The 20213-nt window shown below is 41.3% G+C and overlaps 1 long non-coding RNA gene across 1 annotated transcript; it reads right to left on the reverse strand.

Moving 5' to 3' along the window:
* Window positions 1-320: 320 nt before the first annotated feature.
* LOC147642306 (uncharacterized) lies at window positions 321-3618 on the reverse strand. Its single transcript, XR_015262512.1, has 3 exons — window positions 3408-3618; window positions 948-1023; window positions 321-445 (listed from the first exon to the last, which is right to left on the reverse strand). It is a non-coding gene; the product is annotated as an uncharacterized LOC147642306 (long non-coding RNA).
* Window positions 3619-20213: the final 16595 nt, after the last annotated feature.

The following is a 20213-nucleotide window of genomic DNA, read 5'->3' on the forward strand; positions in this document are numbered from 1 at the left end:
CTGCCGTTGGCCACACCGTTGACATCAAGCCGTTCATGTGAATAGCCTCCTCTCCCATCCATGAATGCATTGAGTTCAAGGTATAGATAAATATATATAATACATTTTGTTTGAAATCTTTAGGTAGTCCTCTATATATATATATATATATTCTATATAAATAAATACTTTATTTAAAACAAAACAATCCAAATCTTCATCAAACATTAATCAAAAGTCATCAGTCTTTGACTTTTTAGGAATGTTTTGAATTGATGTTTATATTAGGTTGAATCATAAATTACAAAACAATTCATTACAACACTCATGTATACAATTGCATCGAGTTCAAGGTAGCAGCGCAGTACCAGTTCTAGTTTGCACTTGGAGGAGGCAAAGGCGGTCGAGGAGCTCGAGGAGGCGAAGGCACGACCACGTGGAGCTCAAAGGTAGCAAACTGAGGTGCCTGGCATACATAGAATAACCAAAATTTTTAAAAATTTGAAGACTAGCCAAAATGCAACCACTTTTTCTCAATCATTTTTTAATTAAAAAACCCAAATTATTCTACACTCTCTCTCTCTCTCTCTCTCTCTCTCTCTCTCTCTCTCTATATATATATATATATATATATATATATATATATATATATATATATATATATGTGTGTGTGTGTGTGTGTGTGTGTGTAACAAAACACGTGGAGGGAGGGCCAGTCTCCCTTAAGCTTCTAAATGAAAATTTATGCTTAAGAAAATATATAATTTTAATATTTAAATATCCATTTTTAAGTTTTACATTCTTACTCTACAAAGAGGAAAAATATTTAATAGACTATTCACTTCAAAAATGTAATCTAGAATATTAAAAATATTTAATAGACTATTCACTTATAAATGAAAAATCATGCTTAAGAAAATATATAATTTTAATATTTAAATATCCATTTTTAAGTTTTACATTCTTACTCTACAAAGGCGGTCGAGGAGCTCGAGGACGCGAAGGCACGACCACGTGGAGCTCAAAGCTAGCAAACTGAGGTGCCTGGCATACATAGAATAACCAAAATTTTTAAAAATTTGAAGGCTAGCAAAAATGCAACCACTTTTTCTCAATCATTTTTTAATTAAAAAACCCAAATTATTCTACACTTTCTCCCTCTCCCTCTCTCTCTCTCTCTCTCTATGTGTGTGTGTGTGTGTGTGTGTGTGTGTGTGTGTGTGTGTGTGTGTGTGTGTATAACAAAACACGTGGAGGGAGGGCCTTCCAAATGAAAATTTATGCTCAAGAAAATATATAATTTTAATATTTAAATATTCATTTTCAAGTTTTACATTCTTACTCTACAAAGAGGAAAAATATTCAATAGACTATTCACTTCAAAAATGTAATCTAGAATATAAAAAATATGTAATAGACTATTCACTTATAAATGAAAAATAATGCTGAAGAAAATATATAATTTTAATATTTAAATAAAAAGTGAGAGAGAGAGAGATAAAGCACTTTTTATTTTAAATCATTTTTCTCTCTCTCTCTCTCTCTACCACGTGAATGCGTGGGGATTGACGTGGAGAGAGAGAGAGAGAGATAAATCACTTTTTACTCTCTCTCTCTCTCTCTCTCTCTACCACGTGAACGCGTGGGGAACTGGGGATTGACGTAGAGAGAGAGAGAGAGAGATAAATCACTTTTTATTTTAAATCATTTTACTCTCTCTCTCTCTACCACGTCAACGCATGCATGCATCATCTCCCCCTCTCTCTCTCTCTCTCTCTCTCTCTCTCTCTACCGCCTCTATGCCACGTGGAGAAACATGCCATGCATGCATCATCTCCCTGCCTACCTCCCTCCCTTTCCCTCCCTCTCACTCTCTCTTTCGCCTTTACGCAGAGGCTTGGAGTTGGCTTCTTGCACAGAGGCTTGGAGTCGGCTTCTTGCACGTAAACGCAGAGAGCTTCTCAGCGTTTCTGGGCTACGTCGAGGCTTGGAGGCGGCTTGCAGCTTCTCAGTGTTTCTGGGCGCGTTGGTGGCATCTACGTCCAGGCTGGCTGCAGGCTTGGAGTCGGTTTGCAGAGAGCTTCTCACTGTTTCTGGGCGCCGTGGTGGACATGCATGCATCATCTCCCTCCCTCCCTCCCTCCCTCCCTCTCTCTCTCTCTCTCTCTCTCTCTCTCTCTCTCTCTCTCTCTCTCTCTCTCTCTCTCTCTCTCTCTCTCTCTCTCTCTCTCTCTCTCTCTCTCTCTCTGCCGTCTCTACGTCCAGCCTTGGAGGCGGCTTGTGTTTCTGGTTTTTGTGTTTTGTCTTTTAGGACTTGGTCTTTGAGTCAGTCCAGAAAGCTAGCTCTCAGCATTTCACAGCTCTGTGGACTCACTCAAAGACCAAGTCCTCATAGAGAATGTCTCTTTCAACCTTTTTCTCTTCTCTCCTCCATAGCAGCGCCCCTCCCTGCCTCCCTACCTGCCCTTCGTGCCTCCCCACTCTCATGTAAGCACCTTCACAATCACCACCTTCACAATCTGTTTGCATGCAACACAGAGGAGCTGTTGTTGCATGCAAACAGAGGAGTTGTTTTTGTTGTTGGAACAGGCCATGGGGGCTGTGGGCGGCTCCGTCTTCCATCTCATCAACGCCATGAAGAACTCGCCCAAATGCGGGCTATGGACATGTGTTGCAACCCGACGCTGCACCCTTACGACACCCTTATGACGTGGGCGACAGGCGTATCATCGATGGGGTCCAGGTAGAGCAAACACGGCGCCAACATGCCAGTGTTTGCTCTCTTTTCTCTCTCTTTGTGTTGCATGTATATTCTAGGGCGTTTTTGACGCTATGAGGAATCCTCTTGCGTATTTTGACCTAACTGTGGCTTGCTCTCACTTGCAGATTGCATAGTTGTTGCTGCGGGTTGCAGATTTTTGACGCAATTGTCCTTTTACCCATGCAGCTCAACATAGTTGTGCTTGGTAGATCTTGGTGTCCCTTTGCTCCTCCGGTTCCATCCCCTGTTTCAGTGGTGCATGGCCATGCGAGGAGGAGGGGGAGGTCCAAACCGACAGGGTGGAAGAGGCAGAGGCGGTGGCGGGAGAGGAGGCGGCCGAGGTGGTGAAGGAGGGAGAGGAGGTGGCCGACAGAGATGGTGGGATCCAGAATGGCGAGCAGAAAAGCTGACACAAATTCGTGCAGATGCAGGTCATCTTGTTTTTTTATCAGTCCCTCTCATCTTTGTATTTTTGCCTTCCCTCATATGAATGGCTATACTTGTCGATGGCCTTACACAGAACTGCATGTGACCTCTCCATCCTCACTAACACCACCACGTTTCTCTGTATCGCAGTCCCGACATGAAAGACGTCTTGCAGTAAAAGCAGACAATGGACACGAAGTAAAAGCAGACAATGCACGTGGAGGGAACCTTAGAAACGTACCTGCACCGTGTGGAGGTCGAGGCGAACAGCAGGCGTGGAACAGCAGGCGACCCGAATTGATTGGACCCGGCTATTTTCAAATTTTCAAATCCAAGCGTGACGTGACTGGCTATTTTCAAATGCAAGCGTGAACGTCACGCTTGCAAGGAGGAGGCAGTATTTTGAAATAGGCCCCCCTCCTTTGCCCACGTGGAGGGAGGGCCACTCTCCCTTAATCCTGTATAGATAAGGACAAACAAATTCTTATCAGAAATTGATAGAAAAAACCCCGTAAAAGCATTTTCATATTGTATTTTCATTCCGTAAGCTTCATTAATGAAGAATTTTTAATCAAAGAAATTATTTTTATAGATGGAAGTTCCATACTTATCTGGTGTTCCCGACCTCACCCAGTCACAAGACATGACTGCATTCACCTTCGAGCATCTCATCTCTTCCGCTACAACTCGAACGAGCCCAGCAAGACGTGCACGCCATTTCGAGGATCTATATTTTCCTAAACCTAGCAGAGAGACGACAGCACAAGTGGTTTGTAGGGCAGTATGTCCACGCCTCTTGCAACCAGCGTGCAATGCTGAGGCAGAATCTCTCATTGACAATGATTTTGATGAAGCTGAAGGTGATACATGGCGTTATTTTATATCATTCAATGCCTTGGAATTTCAGACTTTCATGCCAAATCTACAGACTCCTTAGTCTCTTTATTCCTAATAAGGAGAAGATAGTAGCTCCCTTGGCAGTAAGGGAACGTTTGTATCATGACATGGCTCGAGTACCGCCGTCTTATGCATCTCCCAAGAGATTTTGATATCTGGAGCCGCGAGCTGATCTATGTACATATTGCAACTTTTATATAAATAAAGAAATGTTTTCTAGGAGAAAAATTCCCTGTTGTGTAAGTGATTGTTTATGGACAAACTGATAAAGAAAAATCCGGACATATGTCATAGATCTCCAATAAGATCATTTATCTTGTTTAAGAAAATGTTTTTCGAACCTCTTAAGTCTTAGGATCTCGTGGACGATATCAAAATAAAAATTTAATAATGTATTATTTTTGGCAGAATCATGAGACGAGGAAACCGTGGCCATCAACCAGACCCTCTCTCTGAAGATGAAGAGCTTGACCCCGACGTCCATAAGGCTCTTCATAGAACTCAGCCAGGACCCTTCAAAGGAGAAGGGGAGAACCTAGGTGAGGCTGTGAAGAAATGGGTGGAAGCTATGGAAGAATATTTTGACATCACATGCTATAATGAGAGAAGCAAAATGGCTCTTGCCAGGCTAAAAATTGTGGAAACAACCAAGGTGGCATGGAGGAACCATTGTGACACCAACCATCTAGATAGAAATACTCAGTCCTGGAATGACCTTAAAACCTATTTGAGGAAGAGATTTTGTCCCCCGGGTTTTTAGAAACCAAAATGAATGAATTTTTAGAACTAAAACAGGGGAGCAAAACCATCGAAGAATATCACCAGGCATTCGCTCTTCTACTCAAATAATCACCACCTCTAGATGAAGAGAAACTCATGGCCAAGTTCATTCGGGGGATGAACGAACCCTTAGACACACTGGTCAAAAGTGACAAGCCAGTATCCATGGCCGAAGCTGTCAGAATGGCGAAGGACTTTGCCAACGATTTCATCGTGAAAGTCCCACCAAGGCCAGCTCCCTCATCCTTCAAAAGATGTCAGACACTGGGGAGTTCTTCCAACCTTCTGCCTCCAAAGAGACACCAAGGTCCCAACCAAAATGTGGAGATGGGAATCTTCAGGAATGAAGGAAGACCTTTCCCTCATTCTTAGGAACTTCGGCTCTCTCAAGAATGCAAAGGGAAGAGCTTCGAAGCGAGAACAAATGCTTCGGATGTCAGGGATTTGGGCACCAGCTCAAGGATTGCCCCTCTCCTTCTGTGGGCCAAGGAAGCGAGGGTCCCAGAATTCAAAGACAGACTCCTTCGTATCAGTCCAATTAGGGTCCCTTGCGCCAAAATCAGGGTAACCCCAGAAGAGTGCCAGCTCAGCCTGCAGCCTCCATGCAAAGCAGTCTCCGAACTCCCTCCCAGAATTGGAATAACCAAAAGAGAGAGAGTTCTGCCTCAGACTATAGCAGCCAGAGCTGTCACTATTGCTGAAGAAGTGGAGGAAGAGAAAGGACAAATCTATGCAGCAATAGAGCATCAAGGGAATAACCGTCAATTCTCAGTACTCCAGACTCCAACAGAGTACCAGGGTAAGCAATTCAAGATTTTGATTGATTCAGGCAGAACTAATTCTTTTATTTCCCCAAGATGTCTGCGTAAATTTGTCCTAAATAAAAAATCGAGGAAACCTATACAAGTGGAATTGGCGAGTGGAAAGATTCTTTTCACACACCTTGAAACTGATCTTATTCAGTTTAGTCTAGATGGGAACGTAACAAAGTGCCAGTTCAGAGTCTTACCCTTGGGAATCTATGATGGAATCCTTGGAATGGATTGGCTCCAAAAGAATCAGGCTGACATTCATTATCACAAAGGAACCATCTCTTTCCTAGACCTTCACGGGAATAAAGTTCAAGGAATTGGAATTTTCGGATCCCCAGTGGTGCTGCAATTAGTCAAGGCTTCCAAATTATTAAAAGGACTCAGAAAGAGGCAAGCTGTGTATGTCGTTAAAATGAATCCACATAAAATGCAAGGCTAAAGAACTAGAGTGGTTAAGTGAGTATGCAGATGTGTTTCTTGAAGAGCTGACTGAGATGCCTTCGTCTTGTGAAGTAGATCATGAGATCGAATTAACCCCTCGAGCTCAGCCAGTAGCCCAGCGTGCATACAAAATGCCAGTCCCTGAAGCCATAAAACTTAAGGAGCAGTTAAGACAACTGTTAGAGAAGGGATTTGTCAGACCTAGTGTCTCACCTTGGGGTGCGCCCGTTCTCTTTCAAAAGAAGAAAGATGGAACGCTAAGACTCTGTATTGACTACAGAGGATTGAATCAATTAACAACTATTAGAGAAGGGATTTGTCAGACCTAGTGTCTCACCTTGGGGTGCACCCGTTCTCTTTCAAAAGAAGAAAGATGGAATGCTAAGACTCTGTATTGACTATAGAGGATTGAATCAATTAACAATTAAAAATAAGTATCCTATTCCTAGGATTGATGAACTTCTAGATCAGTTAAGTGGGACCCAAATGTTCACAAAGATAGATCCCGAATCCGGGTACTACCAGATCAGAATCAAAGAGCAGGACATCCCAAAGACAGCATTCAATACTCGCTATGGGCATTATGAGTTCACAGTCATGCCGTTTGGATTGACTAATGCCCCGGCGATGTTTCATCGTCTTATGCAGGATATTCTCAGAGAATATGTGGATGATTTTGTTCTTGTCTTCTTTGATGATATCTTGGTATACTCAAAGAATGCTGCAGATTATGAAGATCATGTACGCAAGGTCTTGGAAATCCTAAGGAAACACCAACTCTTTGCAAGTGTTCTTTCTCTGTTGACCAGGTGGAATACTTTTGGGATTCATAGTGTCAAAGGATGGGATTTCTCTTGACCCCGCAAAGATCCAAGCAGTAGTAGAATGGCCAGAACCCAAGATAGTAAAGGAAGTTAGAGGACTCCTAGGGTTAACTGGATGGTATAGGATTTTTATACCTAGGTATGCTCAGATAGCATCCCCTTTAACTAACCTTCTCAAGAAGAGTACACTCTTTCAGTGGACTGCAATGTGTCAGAGTGCCTTTGACAAGCTGAAGACAGCTTTAGTAACAAACCCTGTCCTTAAATTGCTAGATTTTACCAAACCCTTTGAGGTAGTTAGTGATGCCAGTGGATTTGCCTTAGGTGGTGCTCTCATGCAATAAGGTCATGCAGTGGCCTACGAATCCAGAAAACTCAGAACACATGAGAGGAATTATGTCGTCCATGACTTGGAGTTATTCTCAGTAGTTTATGCTCTGAAGTTGTGGAGACATTATCTTTTGGGACAAAGGTTCACCTTGATGACAGATCATCAAAGTCTGAAGTGGATCTTCACCCAAAGGGATCTCAACAGGCGTCAAAGGAGATGGATGCAGACCCTGCAAGAATTTGATTTGGAAATTTAGTATCGGTCGGGGAAAGAAAATGTGGTTACAGATGCGCTCAGCAAAAAAGCCTCCTTACTTGCAATTACAGTGGTGTAAAATCCATTAATCAGTGAAGCAAAGGAGAAAATCATGCAGGACAAATTCTTTGCCCCTATTGCTACCCTTCTGATGCAGGAAAGCAAGACTCCTCAGGAAATGAGTCGAGTTCTTGGGTACAAATTGCAAATTGGATGAAGGATGCATGTATTATAATAATCGGCTATGTATTCCCAATGATGAGGGAATAAAGGGAAGAATTCTGAGAGAAGCCCATGATAGCCTAATAGCTAGACATCCCGGGTTTATGAAAACCTATATGTCTATTAAAAAAAGCTTCTTCTGGACAGGACTCAAAAAGGATGCACTTGATCATGTGCGAAAATGCTTAATGTGTCAAAGAGTCAAGGCAAAGAGAGTCAAGATGCCAGGGAAATTGCAGCCTCTAGACATTCCATAGATGAAGTGAGAATGTATGAGTATGGACTTTGTCACTGGATTACCTTCAATGCAATCAGGTTTACAACTTCATTTTTGTGGTAGTTGACAGGCTAACCAAAGTTGCCCACTTGATTCCAGTGAAAGAAACATACTTTGAAGTGGATGTTGCCAGAGTTTTCCTTAAGGATATCTTCAAATTACATGGTTTACCCAGGAGGATAGTAAATGACAGAGATCCCAAATTCACATCGAAATTATGGACTGCATTCTTTGAGGTAGTAGGAACTTTCTTAGATCTCAGCACAGCCTATCACCCCCAAACAGATGGCCAGGCTGAAAGAGTGAACCAGGTAATTGAAGATATCCTTTGGTCATGCTGTGGCAAGGAGCCCAAGAAGTGGTTAAGCCATTTGCATCTGGTCGAATTTGCTTATAATGCTTCTTATCATCAAAGCATTGGGATGAGTCCTTTCAAAGCTTTGTATGGACAAGATTGCCTTACACCGTTGACTTGGTCTTACCCATTGATCAGAGTCAAAATATCCAGACAAATGCTAGATGACATGGACCAGAAGATGCAATCGATCCGTAAAGATATAAAGGCAGTCCAAGACAAGCAAAAACAATATGCTGATAAAAAGAGGTCAGAGAGAGAGTTTGAAGAATCAGATATGGTCTTCATTCGAGTATGACCAAAAAGAAGTTCCTTATCCTTAGGGAAGTACAAGAAGCTCTCTCCCAGATACTGTGGGTCATATGCTGTCATAAAGAAAGTGGGAAATCTAGCCTACAAACTTCTTTTGCCTCCCCATCTCAAGGTACGTGATGTATTCCATGTCAGTTTACTTAAGAAATATGTACCCAGCCTGAGTAACATGCTTGATGAGAATGAACAATTAATCTCTTCGACTCAAGGCGAGATGGTACTCAAACCAGAGGAAATCTTTGACGTTCCAAAGAAGATTCTCAGGAGCAGAGTCCTTAGAGAATTCTTAGTAAAGTGGAAGTTCTTCCCTCTAGAAGACGCCACCTAGGAGAAAAAAGAAGAGTTGGCGAATGTGAGGTCCCTATCCCCACCGCGCAACGAATTCAGGGGTGCTAGCAGCAAAAGTAGCACTTCTTGCATAGGGCAGGGTCCCACACTCGGGGCCTCGCCAACGGATATCCGGACACAAGAGATGAATCCATCGGTTCTTCCAAAATCGAACCCGGAAAAACTTCCCTTGCGTGGAAAGCACGGGTGATTCCTCCAGCATAACTTTTCTCTAACGTAGTCAAAAGCCTTAAGTAACTGAACTGATCTGACCAAACCCGTAAGTCCCATAGACAGATCAGGGAAAAGATTGTACTTGGATCATAGAGACCAACGCTTTTTTCCTCATTGAGAGGCACAACCGTTGATTCTTTTCCATAGAACAATTTTTGTTCGGGATTTACTTCATCTATCGAACCAGAACAGAATTGAGTCTCAATTTCGGGATCCATCAGTCCAGCCTAACCCCATCGAGTCCCATGGGTTAGCCAACTGCCCAACCACTGTAGTGATGGGATCCAATTAAGAATTTGGTTAGGTTGTCCCGGGTACCAGGGAAAAGAGTTCCCAGGCCCCCTAGCCAAATATTCATGCAAACTTAAAACTAGTCACACCACTTACACACCCAATATGAAATTGCCTTTTTCACAGATTCAACAGTCTTTAAAACAATCATTTAATGAAACCATAGTGTCACTGATCATAATCCTCTAATTATCTAGTTGAATCCTTATTTCCAAACATTCCTTCATCGGTGTACCTATGGCATCATTGGCAACCAGAACGCCCACCCCCTGTCCACTCAGGGGCCTTTTCGATAGTTCCTAGCTCATAGTAGTAACCGGCAAGTATTCACTTTAACAAAAATGGAGTCTCTGTTGAAGATCAGCAAGATCAACCAACATATCCATATAAAAGAGCCATGCACTCATCCGTTGAGGACCAGCAAGGTCAATCAACCAGATCCATGCCCAAATTCAGAAAACAACTCTTACTCCTTGTTCCAATATCTTCCTCGACGTACGTGTGGGTATCTTCGGTGACCCAGAGCCCGAGCACCGTATGGTCAGCACCCTCTATGATCCTTCGCAGGTCACCTAGCGCTTCACTCATAGGCCGCTTCCTTGGTCCCTCATCCGCTGTATCGAAAGCTCACCATTTAAATCAAACCGAGGCTGGTCAAGACCTCGGTCAACCTTGCTATGCAAGACGTCCTCCGTTGACTCTCCGTCTCAGCAGTTGTAACTTTAACAGATAGGTCTCCACGACCTCATTCACAAGATGGTCAAAATGCTTCCCCAGCATTCTTGACATAAAACAGTCATTTAAAAACAGATTTTACATACAAATACAGTTCCAACAATATTTCCATGTTTTCTCATCACTCCACATCCTTTCACATTAGTCCCCATCTTTTCTCATCTTCCCACAATTTTTTTTTCTTCATCGATCCCTATCACATCACATCAAATCACATCCAATCGCATCATCCACACATCAATCCACATCATCCATACATCCATCCACATCATCCACATCAATCCACATCATCCATACATCCATCCACATCAATCCACATTATCTACACATCAATCCACATCATCCATACATCCATTCACATCAATCCACATTATCCACACATCAACCCACATCATCCATACATCTATCCACATCATCCATACATCCATCCATATCAATCCACATTATCCATACATCCATCCACGTCTTTCATACATCGATCCACATCAATCCACGTCATCCATACATCCATCCACATCAATCCACATTATCCACATATCAACCCACATCATCCATACATCCATTCACATCAAACATTATCCACACATCAACCCACATCAATCCAGATTCATTTCATAAGTATTCCCATTCTCATCTAGTCACATCTTTTTCTATCTCGTCCACTTATTTCCTCATTTATCCTCATCAGATCCATCCACTCGCATCTACCCATACATCTCATCACTTCACATACATTAACATCTATCCAGTTTACATCGCATCTTATCACATCCATTACACATCACATCTCATTCATTCACATCCTGATTCACACGCTAACACATTTATTCACGTCTCTTATCATTCATTCACATCCTGATTCACATCACATCACATCCATTCACATCCCTTATCATTCATTCACATCCCGATTCACATGCTATCACATTCATTCACATCCTATATCATTCGTTTACATCTTGATTCACATGCTATCACATTCATTCACATCCTATATCATTCGTTTACATCCTGATTCACATGCTATCACATTCATTCACATCCTATATCATTCATTTACATCCTGATTCATATGACATCACATCCCATCTATTCATTCACATTTATCTGATTCACATCACATCTCATCACATCTATTTACCTCTCATTCTCATTCTCATCACTTCTATTCTCGTCACATCCATCCATCCATTCTTTCCCATCTATCGAATTCGCATCCCTATTCATCACATCTATTTACCTCTCATTCTCATCACATCTATTTACCTCTCATTCTCATCACTTCTATTCTCATCACATCCATCCATTCATTTCCATCTATCTGATTCGCATCACATCCATCCATCCATCCATTCATTCCCATCTATCTGATTCGCATCACATATCATCACATCTATTCACCTCTCATTCTCATCACTTCTATTCTCATCACATCCATTCTCTATTCATTCTCATCTATCTGATTCATATCACATCTTATCACATCTATTTATAGAATGTAAGAGAATTCTTATTTTTGATATCAAGATTCTTTACGCATCTATTTATGCATAAGAACAACTTCAGTAGGAAATAACACTTATAAAAATCTGTTTATGCATCTATTTATGCATAAATTCAATTTTAAGGAGAAGAACACTTTCGAAAAAAAATAAATCTTTTATGCATCTTTCTATGCATAAATTCAATTTTAATAAGAATAACTCTTTTGAAATAAAAAATAAATTTCTTTATGCATCTTTCTATGCATAAAATCAAAATTGATGAGAATAACTCTTTTGAAATAAAAATAAATTTCTTTATGCATCTTTCTAGATGCATAAAATCAAAATTGATGAGAATAACTCTTTTGAAATAAAAATAAATTTCTTTATGTATCTTTCTATGCATAAAATCAAAATTGATGAGAATAACTCTTTTGAAATTAAAATAAATTTCTTTATGCATCTTTCTATGCATAAAATCGAAATTTGATGAAAGTAACGCTTTTATAATAAAAAAATTGCTTTTATGCATCTATTTATGCATAAATTCAATTTAATGAAAGTAACACTTTTATAATTAAAAAATTTCTTTTATGCATCTATTTATGCATAAAAATAAATTTTGATGAAAGTAACACTTTTACAATCAAAATATTCCCAATATGCATCTTTCTATGTGTAGAAATTAATTCTAATGAAAATAACACTTTTATAATAAAAATATTTTGAATATTCATTTTTTTATGCATAGAATAAAAATAACTCTTTTTGAATAATAAAAAGATAAAACTTATTTCACCAAATTTAAGAAAATTTTGCCATAACCTCCTTTGTATGGCTGACCTTTTTCAAAAATTTCACTCTAAAATTTACTAGAAATTATCCAAGATGATTTAAATCATTCTAATCTAATCAATTTTCACTTTATTAAGAGGAGTAAACAATATGAAAAGTTTAATTCCATCAATTTGATTACACATCTAGAATAAAGAAAGGCTGAATTCAATAATGAAGAGAAGGGGGAAAGCCTTTCCAGCAAGGCATAACATCCATTTTCATTTTAAAGAAAGCAAAAATCAGAGAACCATAAAATAGAATAAGAAAAAGTATAATTTCTAACTTACTAGTGTTGAGATATCGAGCTCGTCTAGTGAGGCGATGGACACTGATGACCCGCCTGGGGGATAGGCCCCACACTTACACCACTGGCATGGTTGGTGAGATCTTGGGTGATATGCGGCCAGTGGGATGACAGGCTGTGTGACAGCCATTCTAGAGACTGGCATAGTTATAGCGCCAGCTCATTTAGTCGGGTTCACACTATAGAGAACCCGTGTATGTATTGGTTGAGTACCTTTCATATTATGAGTACTCTTATTCTTGTATATGGTGTGTTGAGTGTTGAGTAGAGAAGAAGAAGATTTCAGCCTCTCACCTTGTGTGTTCTCTATTAGGGTTTTGTGAGTGTGTATGTGTACTTGCAAGAGCTCAAGCTCTCTTCCCCCCTGCATCGTTTCATGGTATCAGAGCCTGGTTCATGCTAAGGGCTGAGCTGCAAGCAAGAGAACCACAGGAAGCGGTACGAGGGTAAGAGCTTCAACTTCTCTTCCCTATTTGTGTTGGTGACTACACCCTTGTGGGGAGCTCTACGGGAGGCACCGACAAACGATCTCTGATTGAGGAGCTTTCTTAGCGGGAGTAAAGCTATAGGGCAACTATTCCGTCCTATCGGACAATATTTTCTGGGCCGAAAATGCGTTCCGGGCGTGTCTGGACCTCCGTTTTTCAGAAAGCAGGCGATTTCGAGCACTGCGGGTAAGTCATCGATTCTCTGCAGAACTCTGTTTTAAGAACTGCAGGAAGGCAGATTGACTGTGCAGACACTGTGGGTGCTGCAAAGAGGTCTACAGTTGCCATTGGGTGTATGTATGCACATTGAAGTCACTGGTTGTGACATTTGAGAGTACTACAGTACCGCTGTGCAAAAAATACAGCAGTTTGTGCAGAAAAACCAGAGTGCAGTTTCTGGTAAAATTGTGTGTTTGGCAAGATGTCAAATGATGGGATAACCCAGATTGTGGCTGAGAAGCTTGATAAGAATAACTTCCATGCTTGGAGGTTCAGGTTGACGAATTTCCTGATGGGAAAAGGCTATTGGGACTACATAGAAGGTGAGCATGAAGAGGCACCGGAGATACCGGATATAAATCGACTGCTGTGCAGATGTGAAAGAGTTTAAAGACTGGAACCAAGGAGCCAGGAAGGTTATGTATTGGCTATCCATTAGTATACAGGACACCATGATTGGGCACATTCAGGATGCCAAGTCCCCCAAGGAGGCGTGGGACACCTTGGTAAAGCTTTATGAAACAGATACCAAGGCACGCAAGATACAGTTGAAGAATGAACTTCATACTGTGGAGAAAAAGAGCATGTCTGTGAATGACATTGTGGAATCCCTTGCATCTATTGGTGTGTCAGTAGATGATGATGACAAGGTGGAAGTCTGTCTACGTGGTCTCGGGCCACAATACAAGGCGTTCAAGACGTCCATTCAGACTCGGGAAAACATTCCCAACTTTACAGATTTGGTGTCTATGTTGATTATCGAAGAGAAGAGCTTGGGTGAAGACCAACAGTCTTCACAAAGCAAAAATAGTTCAGAGCAACAGGCCTTCTACACGAGTTCAGGAAGAGGACGAGGTAGAGGAGGCCGTGGACGCGGTCAAGGAGGTGGCCGAACAGGTAATCAGAATTATGGCCAACAGCAGTAGCAACAACAACAGTCCCAGAATCAACAACAACAACAACAACATGCAGGTGGAAGAGGCGAATTCAGAGGCAAGGGGAGTCAAAGAGGCCGTGGAAATTGGCAAAGGCAATATAATGATGCACATGAATGCTATTATTGTGGTAAGCCTGGACATGTGCAGTCAGAATGTTATAAGAAGCAGGCTGACATGCAAAATGGGAAAGTGCAGCAAAACAACTATGCATCCTCAAGCAGAAATAATGAGGATAATGAAAGGTTGTTTGTTATGCAGCATGTCGTGAATGCCATGTCTAAAAATGTTGATGCAGCACAAAAAGATAATGTATGGTATGTGGATTCAGGCGCTTCAAACCACATGACGAGTCATGGGGAGTGGTTCAAGGAGATGAAAAACCCGAAAAGACCAGGTTTTGTGGAAACAGGGGATGACACTGCTCATCCAATTGCCCATGTTGGAGATGTGCCATTGTCTATGCAGGATGGCAAAGTGAAGTACCTTGCAGATGTACTTCATGTACCAAACATAACAAAGAATCTAGTTTCAGTTGGCCAGATGATTGAACAGGGTTTGCAGGTTCGGTTTAACCCTGATGGGTGTTATGTTGAAGATTTCAAAGACAAGTGCAGGTTGGTTGCAAAAGGCAACAGAGTGGGCAGAATGTTTACGTTGAATGTAGACATGCCTGAAATGAGTGCTGCGATGTTTGCAAATGGTTCAGGAATTGTTGCAGACACAGACATTTGGCATAAAAGGATTGGATATGTAAATGTGCAGAGATTGAAGTCTATGCAGACAAAAGGAATTGTGACAGGGCTGCCAAAATTTAAAGTGGAAGGTATGCAGAAAATATGTGAAGCATACCAATTTGGGAAGCAAACAAAGCATGTGTTTCCACGTAACAGATATGTGAGCAGAAATGCACTAAATGTTGTGCATTCAGATGTATGGGGTCCTACGAAGACCATATCTATGGGAGGCTGCAGGTATTATGTGACTTTCATTGATGACCACACAAGGAAAGTGTGGATATATTTCATGAAGGAGAAGAGTGAGGTGTTCACTCACTTTCAAAATTTCAGAGTTTTGGTTGAAAAGCAAACAGGGAAATATGTAAAGTGCCTAAGGTCAGATGGAGGGGGAGAGTACTTCTCCAATAAGTTCTCTAAATTTTTGAAGAAGAATGGTATTCGGAGACAGTTCACATGCAGATACACTCCACAGCAAAATGGAGTTGCTGAGCGGAAAAACAGGCACATTGCTGAGATTGCGCGAGCATTGATGGAAGAGAAGAATATGCCGCATTGCTATTGGACTGAGGCTGTTTCTACAGCAGTATACATCATGAACAGGACTCCAACTGCAACCATACATGATGTAACTCCAGAGGAGAGCTTTACTGGCAGAAAACCAGATTTGTCTCATCTGAAAGTCTTTGGATGCATTGCATATGTGCATGTGCCATATGAGCTGAGAACTAAGCTGGATCCGAAAGCTGAAAAATGTGTGTTTATTGGATATTCCCTTGAGCAAAAGGGATACAGGTGTTATAACCCTACTACACGTGAGTTGAGGGTAAGCAGGGATGTTGTCTTTGATGAGATGAGCACCTGGTATGCTGCTGAAAAAGAAGCTGTCGGGGCTGATGTGAGTGGAAGTGTGGTTGCACAGAATGCAGGTCAGCAATCACAGTCTTTGAGTGGACCAGGAGAGTCCTCATCTAGTGGGTCTGTTGATAGACCATGGAGTGGCAGGCTATGTCATAATACCAGTCCTGCAAATGTGATTAGTACATCACGTAAAGGAAAAGAGAAAGTGGTTGAGCCCCTAGGTATGCCTGACATTTCTGCAGGGCATTCTCATGTTGATGGAGAGTCTAGTGGCTCAGATATGAGCCTTGATGAGGAGCTTGGGATCCCAACTATGAGAACACCTGGTGTAAAGAAGGCTATGGAAGCCATGAATGAAAAGGTGCGAAGATCAGGGAGAGTGAAGAACCCTGTGCAGAGATTTACATATAATGGTTATGTGGCACATCACTATGCATATATGGCAAAGGTTGTGCAGGTTATAGAGCCCACATGCATTGATGAGGCTGTTGGAAATATGTGTTGGGAGAAAGCTATGGATGAGGAGATAGATGCACTATATGGAAATGAAACCTGGGATTTAGTGTAATTGCCTGAAGGCAAGAAAGCCATTGGATGCAAGTGGGTGTACAAAGTTAAACATAACAGTGATGGAAGTATAAACAGGTATAAACAGGTACAAGGCTAGATTGGTAGCCAAAGGATATGGAAGTATAACAGTGATGGAAGTATAAACAGGTACAAGGCTAGATTGGTAGCCAAAGGATATGCGCAGACATATGGCATTGATTATGAGGAAACTTTCAGCCCAGTTGCCAAGATGGCAAAACGATGAGAGTTGTGATAGCACTGGTGGCTGCGTCAAAGCAATGGTCTTTACATCAGATGGATGTAAAGAATGCATTCTTGTATGGGGATTTGCAAGAAGAGGTGTATATGTTGCAGCCACCTGGTTATGAGGATGTGGGTCACCCTGAGCATGTTTGCAGGTTGAAGAAAGCCTTGTATGGCTTAAAGCAAGCACCAAGAGCATGGTCTGACAAGATTTCTGAATATCTTGTCACTATTGGCTTTCATATAGCCAATGCAGATTTCTCGCTGTATGTGAGACATGGTGATAGAGGGGTTGTGCTTGTTGTCATCTATGTAGATGACTTGATCATTACGGGGGACCATGATGCAGAGATCTTTGATGTAAAGATCCTGCTTAGACAGAAGTTTGAGATGAAGGATCTAGGAGAGCTCAGATATTTCTTAGGCATTGAGGTGATTAGGTCACCACATGGTATTGGATTACTGCAGAGACAGTATGGCTTGGACATGTTATCCAAGTATGGTATGACAGGCTGTAAGCCTATTTCTGTGCCATTGGATCAGAATGGCAAGTTGAGTGCAGATTCAGGAGAGATCTTGGAGGATCCTACTATGTACAGGAGCATAGTAGGAAGTTTGATCTACATGACGATCACCAGACCAGATCTGAGCTATGCTGTTGGGTTGGTGAGTCAGTTTATGTAGGTTCCACAGAAACCGCATTTGGATGCAGTGAGACGCATACTGAGGTATGTGAGGTCTACCTTGCATTGTGGACTATTCTATGAGACTGGGACAGAGATATGGTTACATGGGTACACAGATGCTGATTGGGCTGGTAGTATCTCAGATAAAAGATCTACTAGTGGATTCATGTTTTCTTTGGGGAGTGCTGCTGTGACTTGGAGCAGCAAGAAGCAGCCTACGGTTGCTCTATCCAGTACAAAGGCTGAGTACAGAGGAGCTGCTATGGCAGCATGTGAGGTAGCTTGGTTGAGAAAGCTACTTGCAGATTTAGGTCTATCAGTGGATAGACAAGTTGTCATTTTCTGTGACAACATTAGCAGTATACAGTTGGCCAGGAACCCAGTCTTTCATGCTCGTACGAAGCACATAGAGGTTCACTACCATTTCGTCAGAGAGAAGGTCTTGGCAGGAGATCTTGACCTTGTTTATGTCAGCATAGAGGATCAGGTAGCTGACATCTTCACCAAAGCATTGGGTACAGAGAAGCTCCGCAGATTCAGGGCTTCGCTTGGTGTACATGAGATGGAGTTGAGCTCGAGGGGGAGTGTTGAGATATCGAGCTCGTCTAGTGAGGCCGTGGACACTGATGACCCGCCTGGGGGATAGGCCCCACACTTACACCACTGGCATGGTTGGTGAGATCTTGGGTGATATGCAGCCAGTGGGATGACAGGCTGTGTGACAGCCATTCTAGAGACTGGCATAGTTATAGCGCCAGCTCATTTAGTCGGGTTCACACTATAGAGAACCCGTGTATGTATTGGTTGAGTACCTTTCATATTATGAGTACTCTTATTCTTGTATATAGTGTGTTGAGTGTTGAGTAGAGAAGAAGAAGATTTTCAGCCTCTCACCTTGTGTGTTCTCTATTAGGGTTTTGTGAGTGTGTGTGTGTACTTGCAAGAGCTCAAGCTCTCTTCCTCCCTGCATCTTTTCAACTAGGAGTTTTGTGAGCTTTCCTTTGTTGGCTTGATGGTTTGAGGGATCTACTCTTGTTTGCAACAAGAGTGGCCACCAATTCTTTTGAAGAGGAAATGGTAAAAAACAAATGAATTATGAATTCACTGTTTTTGGCTCTGGGGAGGAGTAGAGTAACAATGCATAAAACACTATTAACCATTTAAGGGGGAGGCTTCATTTATAGGAAAAATTGAGCCTCTAACCAAGCAAAATGATTCTAGAATTTTCCAGATCAGTTTGGTCAATTTTTGACCATTTTTAGGTCAATTTAGCTTACTTTTTGGATCTAGTTGAAGCAGGAGAGAGGAGATGAAAATATCTCATTATTTGTGAGTTCAAAACTCAACCACACATGTGAAATAGGTGCCTCCTTCATGAGGGGAATTCCCCACACTGAGGTGTCAAAAATGCATCATTTCTTCTAAATATCTCTTCTTTTTTAACTAATAACCTTGTCCTTAGTCAACTCTTCATCTTATGTGAGCATTTACTCATTTTTGGGGGATTTTCTTTTATTCTTCCATTTATCTCCTCCCTATATTTGGATTAATCTAATTGGTCCATAGGAACCTTAATTCAAAAATTTCAGAAAATCTGGACCCTTAGGCTAAGGTCCTTTTTACCCTGATTTCAATTTATTCCAATTGCACATTGGAAATTTCTTTTTGAATATTTGTTTCAGGGGAAACCATTTTAGACACTAGGAGGATTTTTATATCCAAAGATATCTCAATTTTGAATTACCTCCCTCTAGATATTTTCTCTCTCTAGGCCAAAACAAGGTAAAACAGGATCTTTCTTTTATTTCAGAGGGGAATAATTATAAGATCAGAAGGGGAGGTTCTTACACCTACACATCTCAAAAGCCAGAGGGAGGAATCTTACATCCTTCCCCACTTAAAAAATGCGAGATGTCCTCATCTCGCAAAATTAGAGGAGAACTCTTTTCTTTAAGATTCAACTGATTCTGGGGTTCCTTATAGTCTGGTGAGCCCAATAGAATCCTGGGATAAAGATCCCTTATATAAAACTCATCATCAGATAATATAATAATTCACTCAGATCGTAACATTCAAATCCTTATCACAATAATGGTCCATTAGATCGAAATTTCTATCTGAACAGTCCTTCATGGAAATTTTCAATTATACAGATTTCTAATTTGACATCCCTTAACTTGATCCACTGGGTCAAGTGTTAACAACAGCAATCTGCCAGCACAATCCACTAATCTCATAGTGATTTACTGAAGTCATTAACGTCATTCCAGCTACGAACATCATCACACAGGGACTCGTCCCATTCATCCTCATTGTGGTTTTGCTTAGTTTATTACATTTCAACCAAAATTCAGGAATCTTCATTTTTCAATCAGAATCCAAATCAACTCATCAGTTCTCAACCAGACTTTAAAATCATATCAACCACATTCGAATTCATCATCTGGATAGTATTAATGCTTATAATTTCAAGTCTTAGATTTACTCGTATATACTGCCAGTAAAGAGCTACAGTTATACCCTCGGTATATACGGGTAGTCACGGTCCTTGGAACTATAAGGTAAATACCATCATGTCTAGGCCGCAAGC

Source organism: Cibotium barometz, chromosome 1 (genome assembly GCF_041138505.1).
Source record: "Cibotium barometz isolate CiBa-2024 chromosome 1, ASM4113850v1, whole genome shotgun sequence".
In the NCBI taxonomy this organism is placed as follows: domain Eukaryota; kingdom Viridiplantae; phylum Streptophyta; class Polypodiopsida; order Cyatheales; family Cibotiaceae; genus Cibotium; species Cibotium barometz.